General features: G+C 42.3%; 1 long non-coding RNA gene across 4 annotated transcripts in view; it reads right to left on the reverse strand.

Annotated features, from left to right (window-relative positions):
* The window catches only part of LOC126100608 (uncharacterized), an 807357-nt gene that overhangs the window by 38171 nt on the left and 749840 nt on the right, over nucleotides 1-19346 (reverse strand). For 3 of the 4 annotated variants that reach the window (XR_007522189.1, XR_007522187.1, XR_007522188.1), the window contains one exon: nucleotides 18497-18575. The exons of the other annotated variant lie outside the window; for it this stretch is intronic. This is a non-coding gene — a long non-coding RNA (uncharacterized LOC126100608). The remainder of the gene's footprint in view (nucleotides 1-18496; nucleotides 18576-19346) is intronic. 4 annotated transcript variants of the gene reach the window in all.

Below are 19346 nucleotides of genomic sequence, written 5' to 3' on the forward strand. Positions count from 1 at the left end.
CATCCCGGCATTTGCCTGAAGTGATTTAGGAAAATCACGGAAAACCTAAATCAGGATGGCTGGACGCGGGATTGAACCGTCGTCCTCCCGAATGCGAGTCCAGTGTCTAACCACTGCGCCACCCCGCTCGGTGGTGATTAAGTATGTTAGCGTTATGTTCAGCTGTACGATGGAGACATACATTTTCTGGAAAGGTGATCCAACGCTAAAGAAATTTAAGGGGAGCACATAGAAATGCCCTCTGTCACAAATATTCCTTTTATCTTGTGTTACGTGACCCATTACGAGAAATTCAGGTCTGTCCTCAGGTATAATTTTTTATTTATATTATTTCTTTTTGTCTTAGGCGAGGAGAATGCTTGGAACATTTATTGCTTGTTGGGAGAAATTTTAGTGATGGATATTGCAAAATCCAGATCACAGAATGTGAAAGAATGGAAACATCAGATAGTGTGAAGCGTTAGAGATCACTCCATTTCTCCTGGCGCAAGGAGTACATGTTTTCATACACAGGGAAGACAGTTCGCAGTTATTTTAAAAGGAATGATAACTTACAGAACATCAGTGATATCAAATATAAAAAATGCAATTTTTCTGTTACTGTCAGTACTACTGACGTAGTTGTCAGACGTCTGTTTGTAAACATGAAAAGTTACAATGAAGAAGCGCTTTATGAGAGTCGGGAAGGTACACGTCTTTACCCTCAAGTCACGCCTTTGCTTCAGACTATCGTGCATTCGGCGGAGTGAACATTGCATTTCTCCTTCATTTTGTGTGAAGGAACAATGTCACACGTGAAGGAAATATTTCTTAACTTTGAAACATTTCATAGCGTAGAGCACTGCACATCATTACTCTTTAACTAGCGTAAGCATTGATACGCAGTCAACCGTTTTCACGGTATTATAATACAAATGGCAACACAAGCAGTGAGACTGACATCGAATAAAAAATTTTAGTTTTCCCTGCACCTCTGTGTACCACGCCTGAGAGCAATGTCGCCTGCGAAAGGAATGGTTTCGCAGCAGTCCTCGCTGTTATTCCATTTTTGCTGATTTCACAGAATTTCATTGCGTGACCTACACCCACAATGTTATCCCAAGAAATCATTTGGAAAGTGACTCTTTACAGTTAATCTTAAGCTAATGAAAACTCAATTCGCTATTTATTGAAATGGAACGTATGTTACCTGGTGACGATAATATGCATATATCCGAAAGGGTCCACAGCTCGTGGTCGTGCGGTAGCGTTCTCGCTTCCCGTGCCCGGGTTCCTGGGTTCGATTCCCGGCGGGGTCAGGGATTTTCTCTGCCTCGTGATGACTGGGTGTTGTGTGCTGTCCTTAGGTTAGTTAGGTTTAAGTAGTACTAAGTTCTAGGGGACTGATGACCATAGATGTTAAGTCCCATAGTGCTCAGAGCCATTTGAACATTTTGCCATACACGAAAGGAAAGCTGACGTACTGGTTTTCACAGCTAATGGACACGCTGGTTGGGCAAGGGTCGGACTTGGACGAGAGACTCATGAACAGGTGGAGAGAATTTTCGTATGTCGTGTAGAGGAAAGGCACAGTAGCGACGATTACACAACACAAAAGAGCTTTCTGTGAAGAGAAACAGCTGATGAAATACAAAAATATAAAACTTCAATAAGTAGAAGATTCAGGAGAAGCCGTGTCTGAAGCGCAGCTGTGTACGGGTGCGAACATGGACAACGGAGCAGACAGAAACGAAAAGACTAACAGCCTTTCAAATGCGGTGTTACAGGAGACAATTGAAAGTCTGACAGATTAAGCGAGTAAGAAATGAAGAGACCGTGCAACGGATCAACGAGAAAAAGATCTTATCAATAACGTGATGAAACGATGAGATAGCGTTGCTGGCACATATTACGACGTGAGTCGTTGCTGAAGATGTAGCCAAAGAGATGGTGGGAGGAAATGATCGCAGGGGACAGATATTTTTAATTATATATTTGAGCCTCAGATCACGAAAACGGTATCGTCACCAGTTAGGTTTTGCAGCCATCATCAGAGCTAATAATTATGCAGTGAGACATAGGCTTGTACTCAATACATAGGTGCTGTATTCATTACATCTGATCATGGCTGCCAAATCGAAAGCGGAAAACAATTTTAATAAAGCAGCATGTGACTATGCCATTAATTTTTATACTGTAATTGTTAATCACAACTGTGTCTGGAGAGAAAAGAAGCTATTGGTAGTGATACATATACTGAAGATGCACCTAACGGGACCTATACACCTTCAGTTTAGTAACACAAGTGACGTCGTATCCCAGCGATAAACTATGCCAGTATCGGAGACAACTGTGCAGTTGATGGCGTTTAGACTCGTCTTTCGTGCAGTTCCCTCCGGTAATCGCACAGCAAGCACGTTCTCGGCGTCGCCAGTTTCGTGAACCTCAACCTGTTGCCCTCATCACCTCGATGAAGACAAAAAAAATTTGCATTGATTGAAAGCTACCTAACTCTTCGCAAACTGTGAGATAAAGAATGTACATGTAGCAGTCGTGCAGAGAAGCTTGACATGACCCATGATAGTGGGCCGAAAAAAAGAAACCATCTTCGCTCCGCTTTTTGGGAAGAACTGAAGAAACAATACAGATTCAGCTGTTTATTCGAGACATGCTGCCACTGTATGGTAGAATGGCAACTTCTTGCTTGTCAGTCAGGTGCAGCAGACACATAGGGTAATATCAGTGAAGCTACTTGTTGTCCAAAGTATACTTTTCCGTACATAAGCTGCTCGTGCCTTTTGACACCATACTGCATGATTAGTTAGGGTTAATAACAAGTTGTGTGATTTGAGAATGGGCGTGTCAGCCCGAAATCTGTTCTGCGGCAAAATTTTATATTACTGCAACTGAGACGGACGAAATCAAAAATTATTCAGTCTCCTCATTGTCCTCCTTTTTCTGACACCCATTGTCACTTTATCGTCAAGAACGCCGCTATACTTGAGTATTGCTCATCAGTGTGGGATCCGTACCGGGTCGGGTTGACAGAGGAGATAGAGATGATCCAAAGAAGAGCGGCGCGTTTCGTCACAGGGTTATTTGATAAGCGTGATAGCGTTACGGCGATATTTGGCAAACTCAAGTGGCAGACTCTGCCAGAGAGGCGCCCTGCATTGCGGTGTAGCTTGCTGTCCAGGTTTAGAGAGGGTGCGTTTCTGGATGAGGTATCGAATATATTGCTTCTATCTACTTATACCTACCGAGGAGATCACGAATGTAAAATTAGAGAGATTCGAGCGCGCACGGAGGCTTTCCGGCAGTCGTTCTTCCCGCGAACCATACGCCACTGGAATAGGAAAGGGAGGTAATGACAAAAATTGTTCAAATGGCTCTGAGCACTATGGGACATCTGAGGTCATCAGTCCCCTATAACTTAGAACTACTTAAACCTAACTAATCTAAGGACATCACACACATCCATGCCCGAGGCAGGATTCGAACCTGCAACCGTAGCGGTCACGCGGATCCAGACTGAAGCGCCTAGAACCGCACGGCCATACAGGCCGGCGGAGGTAATGACAGTGGCACGTAAAGTGCCCTCCGCCACACACCGTTGAGTGGCTTGCGGAGTATAAATGTAGATGTAGATGTAGAACTGCACTACTCAGGTCTCTTAGCACTTCTGTCCTCCAGGAAGATTTCGACGTTGATACACCCAGGAACATTCACTCAGTCTGGCTCGAACACTGGTAATGTCTTCATGGGAACAAGCTGAGGAATATTACGGCTTAGACTGTTTCCTACTTCTACACAAATACTCAACAAGCAACCACACGGTGCGTGGTGGAGGGTAACCTGTACCACTACCAGTCGCTTCCTCTCCTGTTACACTCTCAAACAGAGCGAGGGAAAATCGACTATCTACATGCCTCCGTACGAACCCTGAAGTCTCGTATTTTATGTTCGTGGTTCTCACGCGAAATGTACGTTCGCAGCAGTAAGATCGTTCCGCAATCAGCTTCATATGCCGGTTCTCTAAATTTTTTCAGTAGCATTCCTCGAAAAGAACGTCGCAGATTCCTATCTGAGTTCCCAAAGCGTCTCCTCTGTACTTGAGTGTTGTTCGAACCTGCCTGCAACAGATCTAGCAACCCGCCTTTGAATTGCTTCGATGTCTTCCTGTAATCCGACCTGGTGCGGATCCCAAACACTCGAACACTACTCAAGACAGCAACGCAATATTGTCCTATATGTGACCTCCTTTACATATGAACCACATTTCCCTAAAATTCTCCTAAGAAAAGGAAGTCGACCATTCACCTTCCGTATTGCAGTCTTTACAAGTCGTTTAATTCCATGTCTCTTTGCAACTTTACAGCTACATTTTTAATGGACGTGACTGGGTCGAGCAGTAACTAATATTGCTTTCGAATATTATAGGACTGATTATCCTAGTCATACGCAGTAACTTACATTGTTCTATCATTCACCACACCAATTAGAAACTTTGAGTCACGTTGTATCACCTTGTATCCTCCTACAGTCACTCAATGACGACACCTTCCAGTACCCCACAGTATTGTTGCTCACCCTGACCGCCAAATAATTTTTGTATGTAGAAAATAACTGTGATCCTATCACACTATTCTGGGACACTCCTGACGACAACCTTGTATCTGATGAACATTCGCCGTCGAGTACAACTTACTGGGTCCGATTACTTAAAAAGTCTTCAAGCCCACCACGTGTTTGGGAACCTAATCCAAATATTCGTGTCTTCGTCAACAGTTTGCAGTGGAGCACCGTGACAAACGCTTTTTCGGAAACCTAGGAATATGGAATCTGCTTTCTAAAACTGCACTGATCGTGGAGAAGTTTTCCATGTCAAGGAAATTTATAATATTCGAAGTGAGAAGGATTCTGCAACAAACCAATGTTAAAGATATTGCTCTGTAATTGGGTGGACCTTTTACCTTTCCTCGACAGAGGAGTCACCTGTGCCTTTTTCCGGTCGCTATGCGAGAGATTCGTAATGAATGCAAGCTAAGTAAGGGGCCAATGCCGTACTCTTTGTAAAACCGAATTCGGATTCCAGCCGGACCTGGCGATGTATTCGCTTTCAATTCTTTCAGTTGTTTCTCTGCGCCAGGGTTGCTTATTACTATCTCTTCCTTACAAGAGTCTGTACGACGGTCTAACGACGGTATGTTTGTACGATTCTCCTGCGTTAACGATTTTTTAAACGTGAAATTCAGAACTGCGGCTTTCGTTTTGCTATCTTCTACTGCCACACCAGTCAACGACTGCAGGGACAGAAGCCTTAGACTCGCTTAGTGGCAAGATATTTTCCTAAGGTATGACGGTGTAGTTGCATACTTCCTGCACCATTCTTTTTACAGACGCACGTCTCTCGTCTGTCTCGTCGGAAGGATCTGCCGTCCTCATCTGTTACGCAGCGACTCCGCATTGCTTTCTTATCACAGTAAGGAATCACTGACGGTGCGCCACTTTCTAAATTAGTAACAGGTTTCTTATTACCTTTCGCTTTAAAGTGTATTTGTTATCTGAGCTATCTCATGTCTTAGCAGATACACGGAAAGCTGTAGAACGCATTGTAATTTTTACTCGCTGTCGCAACGCGGTGAAGGAGATTTAATTTTCGACCGTGGACAACAGTTGTCCGAGAAACTCTTGGCAAATGTTCTCTTAAAAGATACCGGACAAGGCAGACTAGGACTGGCTCTCTGAGGATCCCATACAAACTTAGTTATGTATACAGATAGTTCGTCTATAGGTTGTGATTAGTGAGTTTGCGAGTATTAAAATATGTCAAGTAAGTGGCAGTACCTTTTGATTGCACTGACATAGAAACTTACAGTTTTTACAGCGCCACAGGACCGTAGAGTTTAGTGTTTGACGTAACTTTCAGTCTGATACCTCAATGCGTTGCTGAGGAAAACAGGTCTTAAGGAACGGACAGTCAGACATACAGACAGACAACAAAGTGATTCTAGAAGGGTTCCGGTTTACACAATGAGGTACGGAACCCTAAAAAGGAGGATTGTTGTAATTATTCATTTTGCCTTTCCACTATGTTTGTTGCTCTTTGACTAGCGCTCCAGGCTCACTATCACTATCCGAGTGCTTTCCCGAGAAAACAGCCCATTTTAAGACATTATTTGGGTGCTTATGATCTTAGCTGTTTTGCACGCTAAAGCCTTAGCAAACCAAGAGTGAGATAAACATCGCAGACAACGCCAGAACTGAGAGGATACTGTATGTAGGCTACACACCTTGAGTTCTGATAACTGTAAAGATTTTGTGTCGGGCAGTTAGACCGGAGGTGTGTAGGCTCCTTCGTCTGCATCGCTACTCAGCAGCTGCTGCTGCTGCCGCCGCCGCTGGTGCCTTGTGGCGCGGGCAGCTTTCCCGCCTTGCTGGGCGCACACCGCGTCTTAAGGCCGAGCCGACGCCGCTATCGCTTCTCGCACCCGCGTGCCTTCCCTTCCCTTCCCTCCGCTTCGCTTCCCTTTCCATTCCTTTCCTTTCCATTCCTTTCCCCTTTGTCGGCGATATTTATGACGAGCGCCTGGGCGTCGCGGCGCGTTCTGCAGCCTAAGGGATCCGCCCGCAGCGCGATATTTTGTCACCTTTTCTTTTAAATTACACCTTACAATTCCCTTATAAATATATGTTTCTGTTTTGCTCCCGCGCCCGCTCCCAAATATCTTGTAGCGTTTGCCGGCGCCTTGTTACAAGCCCGGGCCTCGCCATTCCGGCGCCCCCTGGCCACCCATCAACCCCGGCGCGCTGTACTCTGGGTAATAACAGCCGCCGTGTCGCCGCTCGCTGCCGACTGTCGCCACCTATCCCCCTCCCCCCCCCCCCCACCTCCTCACCTCCAAGCCCCGTTAACAAATAGCTCTTGCCTAAAACCACTTTTTAAATTTCCTTCTTCGTGTTCAGCGGAAGAGGAGCGATAATTTATTCGCGAAACTCAGAAACGCGAACAGAAACGGCGAGAGATGCGGAAATGGTGTCTTAGGACCCGCCGTACTTCACTTAAACTAAATGGTTCTGCTCCGGCCGTTTCTCCTTAAAGTTGTGTTGCTGATCTCCAATGATGGCCTGATGCCATAAGACTGGTAAAATGTAAGGTGCTCGACCGACTCTCAACATTAACTTCGTAGAGGAAAATAAATCCTTTTTCTCTTTAGCTCTGTGATGTTATCACTTCCTCTCTACATATTCACCCTGCAGTGTGACACATTTATCCCAGCGATGGACGAATTGGAGCAGACCTTGATTACCAAGATTGTATATTGGCTGTTATGGACACGTGCCACCTCGAAAATCACCTCGTCGTCATTCTCAAAATGAATGCCACGTAATGGTTTCTTCACCCACAAAAGAAGATGAAGTCATTGGGTGCCACGTCAAGAGAATAAGGGCCTGAGACAAAATTTGATAGCCCGAAGAAGCAGTATGTCAGAGTGTGTCCTGTTCAGAATGAGGTGGGATATTCGTGGAGCAGAAACACCACCTTTAATAGTTTTCTGGACCCTTAGTCTTGTCAGCCTCCCATAATTTCTTCAGGAGATTTTAGTAGTATGCTTCTGTAACTATTTTCCACTTAAAAGCATAATCTGTTAATACCACACCACGTAGTCCCAAATAACACTCAGGACCTCCTTGCCCGATGATGGCTGGGTCTCTGCCTCTTTCGCCTGTTATGACTCCACAAGTGTCCAGTGCTTGATTTGCTCCTTTGTCGGGGTCATAGTAATACATTCAGCACTCGCCCGTGTCTATTAGGCAACTAGAGCATAGGCCTGACACATAGGAAATTCCGCTACTGCGTCGGCTCAGGGCTTTTTAAATGGGTGTGAGCAGTGGTGGAACTTAGAGGACGGCGACCGTTGACATGTTTTTCACAAAAACTTGGACTGCCACTTCGACTTCCTCACTCAGACTTGTTTCACCACACTGAAAGCGCTTCAAGAACCTGCCAACTCTGTCATATGATAGCGTATTGTTGTCGAACACATTCACCATCAGCATTGTTCCCCTTCAAATGCAGAGATCAAACTGCTGTATGATGCTGCAGTTTCTCAGTGGGCTGCATCATTTTCTTATGGCTCCTTTAGCGACGTGCTAGGGAGCTACGATACGGGTACTGTAATCCGTACCAGGACTGCAGATTTGTACGAGGGGAGTTCAGAAAGTAATGGAACGATTTTTTTGAGAAAGCAGGTTGGTTTTATTCAGTATTCCAATACACCATATTATTCCCCACTCTCGTGGGTACAAAACCCTGTTTGTCAACGCAATCTCCGTTCATTGCAATGGCCTTACGCCACCTTACTGGGACGGCCTGTAAGCCCCTAAGGCAGGGGCGGGCAGGAATTCTGCACGTGTGCGGTGCACATGCACGTGTGCAGTTAACAGGTGTTCTGCGCGCACACAGGGGCAAGCTGGCCACCCGCTTCTCTACCCTCCCCGCCATTCCGTCTCAACGCTTCTTCCTTTGTAATGCGTCTTGTTTCCTGGCCTGCTTTATTGAATGAAGGAATAAGGTTAGTAGGAGTGCTTGAAAGTAATCGTGGTTTGAAAGAGTACCTATTACCTACGATATGTTTTATTTAATTATCACAGGTGGAGTTTACAATACGTTTAATGTCTGCAACAAAATTTCTACATACAGACAAACGCAAACAGTTACGTAAATTTTCATTACCGATGTTTGCTCTTAACCGAGACTTTCATAACAGAAAAAAATCTCTCACAAACGTATGTCGAGCGAAACATTGACATTATCATCATGGCTTCACGATGGAGACGAGGAAACTCTTGCTGTGGAAAGTCGTGATAAAAATCTATTACACGTCTTGCCAAAAGGAACTTGTCTCTCAGACGAGAATTACGCTGTAGATCTATTAATTCCATTTGCAAACTGGGATGAATAACATCTACAGAAACAGCAAATTGTCTTGAGAACTATTCAAAACCTTGTGATAAGTAAGATATATCCCCAAATCGCTTGAGAAATTCCTCTTTTATTGCACCAAGAACGGCAACATACTGAAATTTATAATGGCGTTCAATATTAAACTTCCGCTGACCAGCGAGAATACTGTCACATATTATACATTTCCAATTTTCACGTTTTTGCACAGAGAAAAAAATGATTCTCCCATTCCTTTTTAAAAGATAGCAAATCTCCAATTCTCCGTTTCCTTGATTCACTCTGCATTTTCCGATTATTGAAATACAACGTTCACTACGTAGTGGTCGCCTCGCTTCAGCGTCCGCATCTTAGCCTGGTACTACATTACCGCAACCTGCTGGCTGTCGCCACTGCCCCTGTCGACGATTGCACGCGAGCAGCACACGTGCAGCGCTGTGTGCTCATGAGCCGCGTGCAACGTTTGCCCGCCCCTGCCCTAAGGTATCACTCTACTGGTCGACGTTGGAGCCAGCATCTTGATGCCTCAATATCCTTCCCATATCCACGTGCTGCGGAGTGGATCCTTCACGGCGCCAAGCAGATGGTCTTTCGTTCTCTTTATGGTCTTCTGTCAGACGACGAGTAACTCAGCCGGCACACACCTTTCGCGAGTACCATAAACGGTGGGCGAGAGCACTAGCAACAGAGACGTCCAGTTGTGCAGTTGTGATCCGTCGATCATCTCGAATGAATGTGTAAGCACATTCCAGCATTGAAGGAGTCACAGCTGAGTATGGCTGGACGGCACGCGGAAGATCGGACACAGCCGGCCGTAGTGGCCGTGCGGTTCTAGGCGCTACAGTCTGGAACCGGGCGACCGCTACGGTCGCAGGTTCGAATCCTGCCTCGGGCATGGATGTGTGTGATGTCCTTAGGTTAGTTAGGTTTAATTAGTTCTAAGTTCTAGGCGACTGATGACCTCAGAAGTTAAGTCCCATAGTGCTCAGAGCCATTTGAACCATTTTTTTGAAGGTCGGACAGTTTTGCGAGACCACGTTGCGATGATGACAGACGCCCCGCCCAACGACTCATCGTACTTTTGTTCGCTGCCAGGTCTCCGTAGACATTCCTCAAGCGCATGTAAATGTCTCCGATGCTCTAGGTTTCCACCTGCGTTCCACTATCTTCTAACTACATCTAGTGGGGGAAATGTAGCCTTGTAACCCGAAGGCATTTACTACTACCATCTGAGGGTAAGGAAAGAAAGACTGCAGGATTTTCTTTATTGCCATCTAGGTTTCCACCAAAAGAAACTCAATGACATCTCCGTGCTTGGAACGCACTTCCTTGACAGACACCATTTTGAATGGCATGTATAGTGCCGCCAACTATCGGAACTTCTTGAAACTATAGGGCTTGAAGCAGGAATATTCCACAATGTTCCACAAGAAGTTTTGCATTTTTTCAACGTAAACTGGCCGAGAAAGAAAGTGTTGCCTTGCTTATTGAATGCCCCTCATGCACGCAACTAAAAAACATTCATTACATAACTTAACATTTTGTTGATTAATAACATTGTATGACTGTCTCCCGTACTTCTTTGTTCACTCAATTGTATTTATTGTTTCCAGCTCAAATACTATCGATTTCGAAGCTACAAGTCTCCATCATCAAGCAGGGAGACACGGGAATCGATGTACATACACTACATACACTACTCTTTGACATGCGATACATAAACGCAACTTTGCAGGAAAGAGGAAAAACTGGACAGGGTTGCCACACCAATGGATTCACAAGGCACCACTTTAAAAATGAATTTAGCTTAGAATTTTTCATTCGTATTTTACTAGATATCAATATGACACTGCAGATCATTTTTCTGCAATTTTTGATACCAGTAGTGCAAAATGGTAAGAAACGCGACTTACGAAGTGTCACATGCTAAGGAGCGATATAGCGTCCGATAGAGTGGATGAGTGAGCTGCTTACCATCCATGTATGAAAAAGCACTTTTAAACCCTAACGGTCAGTAGTACGTGATGATACATGGGCAGATGATGTCCCTGAAGATGAAGCCGTGCGACCAAAAAATCGACAGTATTTAAACCCGGAAAACAATAAATACAGCTGAGTGGGCAAAGAAATGGAAAGATGGAAATAATAATTGTTAGTGCCCTCCTTGAAGTTCTTAGCCGTCCCCGCCATCTTTCGTTACTGTGGATGCTACGCGATCTCCATTTAGGTTTATCGTGGTTTCTCTAAATCGCTTAACAAAAATGTCCGCTTGATTTCCCTGTGAAGCACACAGCCAGTCTCCTTTCCCAACCTTTCCCGATTCAAGCTTGTGCTCCGTCTCTGATGACGTCATTCCTTTCTCGTAAGGTGCTGACAAATCAAATGACAGTGGCGTCAAGCGCTGCTCTTTCTGCGTATCGAGGAATTCTTACGGGAGATTACCATTATCGTCTACAGCCCATAGGGTACACTAAGTGACCATAGCTGCCCAGTGGGTAGCATAGCTATCCACTGCACATTAACGATAAAAGAAAACTGCAAGTAATATAACGAGAGCATCAACACTTTCCATTGTTACTGAGTGTCAATAAATACGTATCCTAACATGCGCAGAAAATCAATATGCCAGAGATGTTGCACTGCTCTTTTTTGCCATCAGTCTTCTGACTGCTTGATGCGACACAACACGAATTCCTTTCCCACGCCAACCTCTTCATCTCTGAGTAGCTCTTGCACCCTACATCCTCAATAATTATTGGATGTAATCCAGACACTGTCTTCCTCTATAGTTTTTCTCCTCTACCGATCCCTGAAGTACAATCCAAATTACTCCATAATGTCTTAATGCATTTCCTGTCATAGTGTCCCTTCTTCTTGTCAACATTATCCACATGTTCCTCCTCCTAAATTATCATTACCTGTATTATTTATGGCGAAAATGGAAAACCACCAGCTGGAGAAAGGAATCACGACAATGAAACTATGTGTAGTAGCGGGGCTCGAACCCGGATTTCCCGTTTATCGCGAGCGGTCGCCTTACCATTTGGCTTTTCGTGCACACTCAGGACGAGACCTAAACTTCCGTATGTCGTCAACCATGCGTCTGCAACCTGTACTCGTACATCCATTATGTGTATTTCCATACAGGTCAGATATTTTACTTGAGAGTCGCTTGCCCAGACACTGCAATAGCGTATTGTTTCGTATTATCCTTTATTATCAGTCCTCCCAATTTTTAACATCATTCTATAGCACAACATTTCAAACACTTCTTTTTCTTGTTTTTCGGTTTTCCCACAAACTGTGATTCATTTGATTTTCATACAGTGCTCCAACCGTGCGTTATCAGAAATTTCTTCCTCAAATCAAGGCCAATGTTTGGTACTAGTATTCTTTTGGGCACAAATGCCCTCTCTTTCTGTGCTAGTCTGCTCCTTTTATGTCTTCCTTGTTTCATCCGTCGTGTGTTATTTATCTTCCAAGGTGGCAGGTTTTCATCATTTCATCTATTTCGTGCTTCCCAATTTTGATTTTAAGTTCATCGCTAATCTCATTTCTGCTACTCCTCAGTACTTTAATCTTTCTTCGATTTACTCTCAATCAGTAACACATGCTGAATGTACTGCTCATTGGGTTCTGCAACGTTACAGTTCTTCCTCGCTTTCACCCAGGACGACAAAGTCATCAGCGAATCTTAACACTAACGTTATTTCATCCTCAATTTTTACCCCACGCCTGAATCTATGTTTTGTTGTCATCACTACTTCTTCGATATATAAACTGAACACTAAGGGAGAAATTTACATCCCTGTATAAAAACTTTCTAATGTGAGCACTTAGTTCATAGTCTTCCATTCTTATTTTTCCCTCTATTATTAACCTCATTTTCATATGAATATCGAACATCTTGAACCATTGCACTTTGTCAAAAGCTTTTCCTATCTAGACAAATCCTATGAACATGCCTTTTTTTCTTAATCTACCTTCCATTATCATTCTAAACTTCAGAACTTCCTCTTTGGAACTTTTATCTTTTCTGGAGCCAAACTGATTGTCATCAAACAGATCCGCATTTTGGTTTTCCATTCTTCTGTATATTACTGTTGTCAACAGCTAAGATGCGCGAGATCTTAAGCTGATTGTGCGACAATTCTCACACTTGTCGGCTCTTGCAGTCTTCGGAACTGTGTGGATGATGTTATTCCGAAAGTCTGATGGTATGTCCCCAGTTCCATAGAGCCTACACATGTACATGAATAGCCGTTTGCTCCTTGCCATTTCCCCCAACAATTTTAGTAACTCCGAAACTGTGCCCGCTGCCTTATTTAATCTGAAGTGTTTCAAAGCACTAGCCAACTCAGACTGTAATTCTAGATCCCCTGCGTCTTCCGTATCGACTTCCACTTCTTTTATCACATCAGTGGATATTTTCTCCCTCTTGCAAAGGCTTTCAGCCCACTGTTTTCACTTGTCTGCTCTCTCCTCTGCCGTTAACGGTGGCATTTGTCCTGCACTCTGCATGTTGGCACCTTTGCTTTTAATTTCATCGAAGGTTGTTATGACTTTTCTATATGCTGAGACAGTCCTTTTCTGCAGCCATTTCGCATTAACTTCCCTACACTTCCATTTATTTCAGTCCTAAGTGACTTACACTGGTATTTCTGCATTCGTATCTGTTCCTGTGCATTTTTGTACTTCATTCTTTCGTTGATCAATTGAAGTACTTCTTCTGTTAACCAAAGTTTCTTTCGCAGTTACTTTTGTACCGGCATTTGTCCAATTCCTGTAGTTGCCCTTTTTATCGATTTCCATTCCTATTCAGCTGAACTGTGGTGTTCATTCTCACATTATCTGCACCATCAGATAACTTCTCATAATTCCTCAGTACCTCAGTATCACATTTCCTTTCACGTTCATTCCTATTAGACTTCAGCCTATTCTACATCATTACTAAATTGTGGTCTGAGTCTATATCTGCTAGCGGATACGCCTTACAGTCTAATAGGTGATTTCTGAATCTCTCTATCATATAATACAACTGGAATCTTCCCCTGTCTTCAGGCGACTTCGAAGTATGCCTCCACTTCTTGTGACTTTTGAACAGTGTATTCGCTGTTATCTGCATGAGTCTACTGCAGAACTCAATTAGCCTTTTTCCTCTCTCATTCCCATTACTTCTCTTGTAACACCGTCTTCAATTCCTTCCCGTACCACAGCATTCCGTCCGCAGCTCGTGGTCGTGCGGTAGCGTTCTCGCTTCCCACGCCCGGGTTCCCGGGTTCGATTCCCGGCGGGGTCAGAGATTTTCTCTGCCTCGTGATGACTGGGTGTTGTGTGCTGTCCTTAGGTTAGTTAGGTTTAAGTAGTTCTAAGTTCTAGGGGACTGATGACCTAAGATGTTGAGTCCCATAGTGCTCAGAGCCATTTGAACCATTTGATGACCATAGATGTTAAGTCCCATAGTGCTCAGAGCCATTTGAACCATTTTGAACCACAGCGTTCCAGTCCCCCATGATTATTAGATCATCTTTTATATACTGAGTTACTCGTTCAGTGCCTTCCTACACTTTCTCTGTCTCTCAATTTTCTGCATGTGACCTCGGCATGTGTACCTCAATCATTGCTGTTATTGGTTTACTGTTGTTTCTCAAAACAATAATTCTATCACTGAATTGTTTAGAGTAACTTACTCGCTTACTTTTCATTCTCTGCCATTATTGACCTTATCCTACAATCGTCTGACCAGAAATCCTTACCTTTTTCCTGTTTCACTTCGGTGACCCTTGCTATAGCAAGATCCAATTCTTGCATTTCACTTTCGAGATTTTCTAGCTTTCCTGGCACATTCAGACTCCTGACATTCCACTCTCCTGTTCGTAGAATGTTACCCTTTCATTGGTCATTAAACCTAATTTTACACTGTTACCTCCCACTTCGTGTTTCCCTCTCGGGGATCGGAATGGGGTACTAATCCGGAATTTTGTGCCGATGGAGGGATCATCATGCCAGTTTGTTAATCAGACCACGTGTCCTGAGGCTAGACACTGTATGTCTTCAGTGAAGTGGTTTTCAGAGCATTCTGCATCTTCGTGCCGTTGATCATTGTTGATTCAGCCGCTTTTTTAGGGCAGTTTACCACCCCAATATCTAGAGGGTGGTCTGAACCTCTCTTCGCACCATCGCTCTCTTTGACAAGACTGTTGGCTTATCGAGGATGACTCCATCTACCGGAATTATCTGGTCGCACTCGCTGATGATTTTTATTTAAAAATTTAAGCAGTGGCTGGGACTGAAACCGGGAAGAAGGACGTAAGAGGCGCTACGCCTAGACCACTGTGAATTACATTGGACGATAATTGCTTTACTGCCACATCTTACTGCAGATACTTTTTTCTTGTGGTTTCTTGTTGTTCTTACTTTCCTATAAGTACTCCCCCGTACTCACCCCTCTTCCACCCTCATACGTCCCCATCAATCAGCTATAGAAGGCACAAAGATCAATGATGGCAAGGACCGATTGCTTCGTATAGGAGAACTCAATCTTACTTAAAATATACTATCATTTCATCTACATTAAATTTTACTATGTGATTATCTGCTGCAAGTTGATCCTAGAAAATGGAAGTAGCTGTGTAGCATCATTTCTTTGTCTCATGTGATGTAATCATATCGATTTAAAATTTTTGTAACCCAGTTTCGCGTTACACGCTCGATATTCCGCAACTCCGCAACTACGAAAATTTCTCCACAGAGCATCATCACCACATAGAAAGAATTCCGTATTCTAGAATGCGGTCGCGTACAATTCTATTTCCTTATATTTATTGTCCACTACAATCTTTATACGCTGTCTGAATCACATTTCAAAACAGTTAAGATTGTACATTGTACATAATATTTTATCTACTCCTTTCTTTGTCTTTCCCAGTTTGCGTCCATGGGTGCTCTGGAATGCCGTGATTAAATGATCAGATTGCACTGGGTTTTTTTTAATTTTTTATTTTTTTGTCATGGAAGATCCTACTTATTTTCGTTTACACATTACATTTTTGTCAACCTCATTTTCTTATTGCTTAGTAATTGTGCTACATAGTCACAAGCAACCACCTATTTGCTATCATTTTTAACAAATGATGCATCCAGCCCGCTTTGATAAGCTTCTTTCTGAAGACATGCAGGTTATCATGTCGACTTCAGCTAGATAACTCATTGAATCTTATTACTTAATACCAATAGCAAATCTCTAGCTGATGAAGCGATAGCCCTTTTCTTGAAACCTGAGGAAAAGAAAATCAGTAACTGTTATTTCATTCGATGCCCTTGGATTTTCATTATAGATGTTTAACCACTCTGAATTCCATGGTGGCTAAGCCAACCAATGTGTGATTTTGTGGATCTACGCAAGCAGATACTGTGACGTGTGCCACAAACTGTATCATTTTACGCCAGAGTACGGACGATCTGCGTTGTACACATGTTCTTTAAATAGTTCATTCTTTATACTATTATCATGCTCTGCATTACGGAGAAATATGTTCTTACTTGTGCTTCTTTAAGTTTTTTTTTCAGCGTAATGAGCATTCAGTGAGGTTTCGGGGTTGCAGCCGGATAATTTAGGCGTATAGTCGGGATATTTCAGCTGACGACTATTCAGTCAGCTTCAGGTGAATATTTTACGTCTTTCTTGGCTTACAATTTAATAGCACTTGTTCTGCTGTTTTCATACTTTTTTGAGTTTACATTTATATTAAAATGCATAAAAGAGAAAAATACAAAAATATGTCACATGCAAAGCTTCTATCAAGTCTTTGCAATGAGTACCAATAAACAAAGTAAATATCTACTCTACTGTATTTGTGGATTGCTTTATTTCCATTTTGCTTCATTTGGCAACTATATTTAAAGGATGGACAGGGACTTCGTAATTGGTAACATTAGAGCTTACATGCAACATTACAACTTGGTCACGTGGTTGAATAAGTGTATATTGAAATTGTTTGTTCTAATGGTCGTTAAATCATAAGTAATAACGTTATGCGAGGTTCGATTCATGATAGTACCAATAAATAAAGTAAAGATCTACTCTACCATATTTGTGGATTGCTTTATTTCCATTTTGCTTCATTTGGCAACTATATGTAAAAGACGTACAAGAACTTTGTAATTGGTAACTTTAGAACTTACATGCAACATTACAGCTTGGTCAGGTGGTTGAAAAAGTGTATATTGAAGTTGTCTGTACTAACAGTCGTTAAATCAATAAATGATAAAATTTGTCTATATGAGATAAAACAGAATACACTTATTTCGAAAACTTCCTCCTCATGTGACGTGTACTTTTGAAAGCGTATTCAGTTGCTGAGCAAAACTGAATTAGTTGGCCATTTGTTGCGCAGTGTCGTGAAATAAAATTTTAAACTTCCTGAAATACAAAATTTGAAACAAAGAAAATGAATCTAATAAAGTGCCAAAAGACACTAATTGTGTGCTCAGTGAAAACGTATAACTAAAACTCGGTAGTGAAGGTCATTATGAACGATGCGTGATATGGAGTGAAATGTTAGACTAAAAATATCTACAAAAGTAAATTACTGGTCTAATCGGAGGAAAATAGCTGTCCGAAATTACCCATACTGTACACTGAAAAGTAAAGTACTTGCTACTGCGACACCTTCCAATCCTGATTACACATTGTTTCACCAAGAATGCAAGATGAGATCTGTTCTGAAATTAAAGTGACTTACCTCTTGGTTTCCATGCTGTTTTTATGTTCCTAGATACCAATGTTCTCGAAAGCAAATACAAATCAGCAGGCGCAGCAGCTAAAGACAGATAATCTACTCTAAATACTTTTTGTCAGAAACAATCTGCTGCTTCGTGTGGCGCAAGGTGCAGTACACACACGATAAAAATTAAAAACTTTACTATGAATCATGGAGGTGGGTTTTACTTTAAAGAGACACGTTTTTAAGAAATCAAACTCTGATTATTGACAAAAAGACCGCACAACATAGGAAGACTCTAACAATCATGAAATTCTCTCACAACAACAAAACTACAAACATACCTTTAAAATTCCTCCAAAATCTCCTCAATTAACATAAGTAACAAGAAAGTATTACATGAATTTCCGTCTCCAGAATAAAGTATTCCCGATAAATTCCCCCAGATTTACAGTAACAGACCTCATTCTCTGAAAAACTCAATTGCTCGCTGCTGTGCCTCAAATAAGAATGTCTCAGCGCTGCACAACCGACTAACAGACAACCACGGATAAGACTAAACACAGAGTCAGGGATCTTATTCACTACTCATGCAGTGTGCTCATTCATCTTTGTCTCAGAACAGTAAAGCTGAATTATTTACAATTGCATAAAACATACGAGAACTTTACAGTAACGTATCAGTAGTCAAGATGAATTCAAGAAAGAAATGCGATTAAAAACTGCTGTAAATCAAGGATAAAATGCGAAGAAATAGATTCACAGAACATCATTTCTTTCTTCAAAACCATATCGACTCTTAATTAACAGAAAAAACAGCCATAGTTACCTGTTAGAGATAGGTTCTTTACTTCATATTAACGTCAGTCAGTGTTCTCCAGCTGACCAGGTCTTTATCCATATGTTGCCTGAAACAATGAAAGATGAAGTTGGAACGTCATGCTGCTTGCATTTAACTGATTAAGAGCCACTTCTGCTATTAACATGGCATTAACAAATCCAGAATGTACACAACAAACTGGAAACTGTAGTAGTTCAAAGATATCCAGTTCTCAGTTACGGAGATTTTTGTACTAAAGTACGCAGCATCTATCTCAGGAGTTGTGCATACATTCGAAGAACAGTACATCAACAAAAATGGTGACTAACTTATACGGTTTGGTACCTTCAACCAGTTGAGGGTCATTAACACATTTTTAGGAAAAAAGAGAAACATAAGATTATATGGACTACTAGGAGTCATAGATCTATAATAAACTACGTAATCGCAAACGACAGGATACGTAATTAAGATCAAGATATAACACACGCACACCGAGGAAGCGATATCTGTTCAGGTCACTATTTAGTTATCGCAATAGTTTCAGTGATAGCGAAGGGGAAGAAACTTAGACCAAGAAGATAAACAAAGTATGAAGATGTCACTAAGGTGTACCTTGTAGAATAAGTAGATTTTCGAAAATTTTATCAAAGTCATCGACAGAAATATTTCCAAGACACTCAAATAATCCAGGAAAGAATGGCAGAATATTAAATAATGAATAGGAAGCGGCATATGAAACATTGGAAATAAAGAACGTTAGGAAAAGGAAGGAATAAGAGTTTGGAATTAAATTATCGCAAAAGTCGTTGAAGAAGAGGATACAGGGCACAAAAAATTCCTGCAGAATAAAACACCA

Source organism: Schistocerca cancellata, chromosome 9 (genome assembly GCF_023864275.1).
Source record: "Schistocerca cancellata isolate TAMUIC-IGC-003103 chromosome 9, iqSchCanc2.1, whole genome shotgun sequence".
Classification (NCBI taxonomy): domain Eukaryota; kingdom Metazoa; phylum Arthropoda; class Insecta; order Orthoptera; family Acrididae; genus Schistocerca; species Schistocerca cancellata.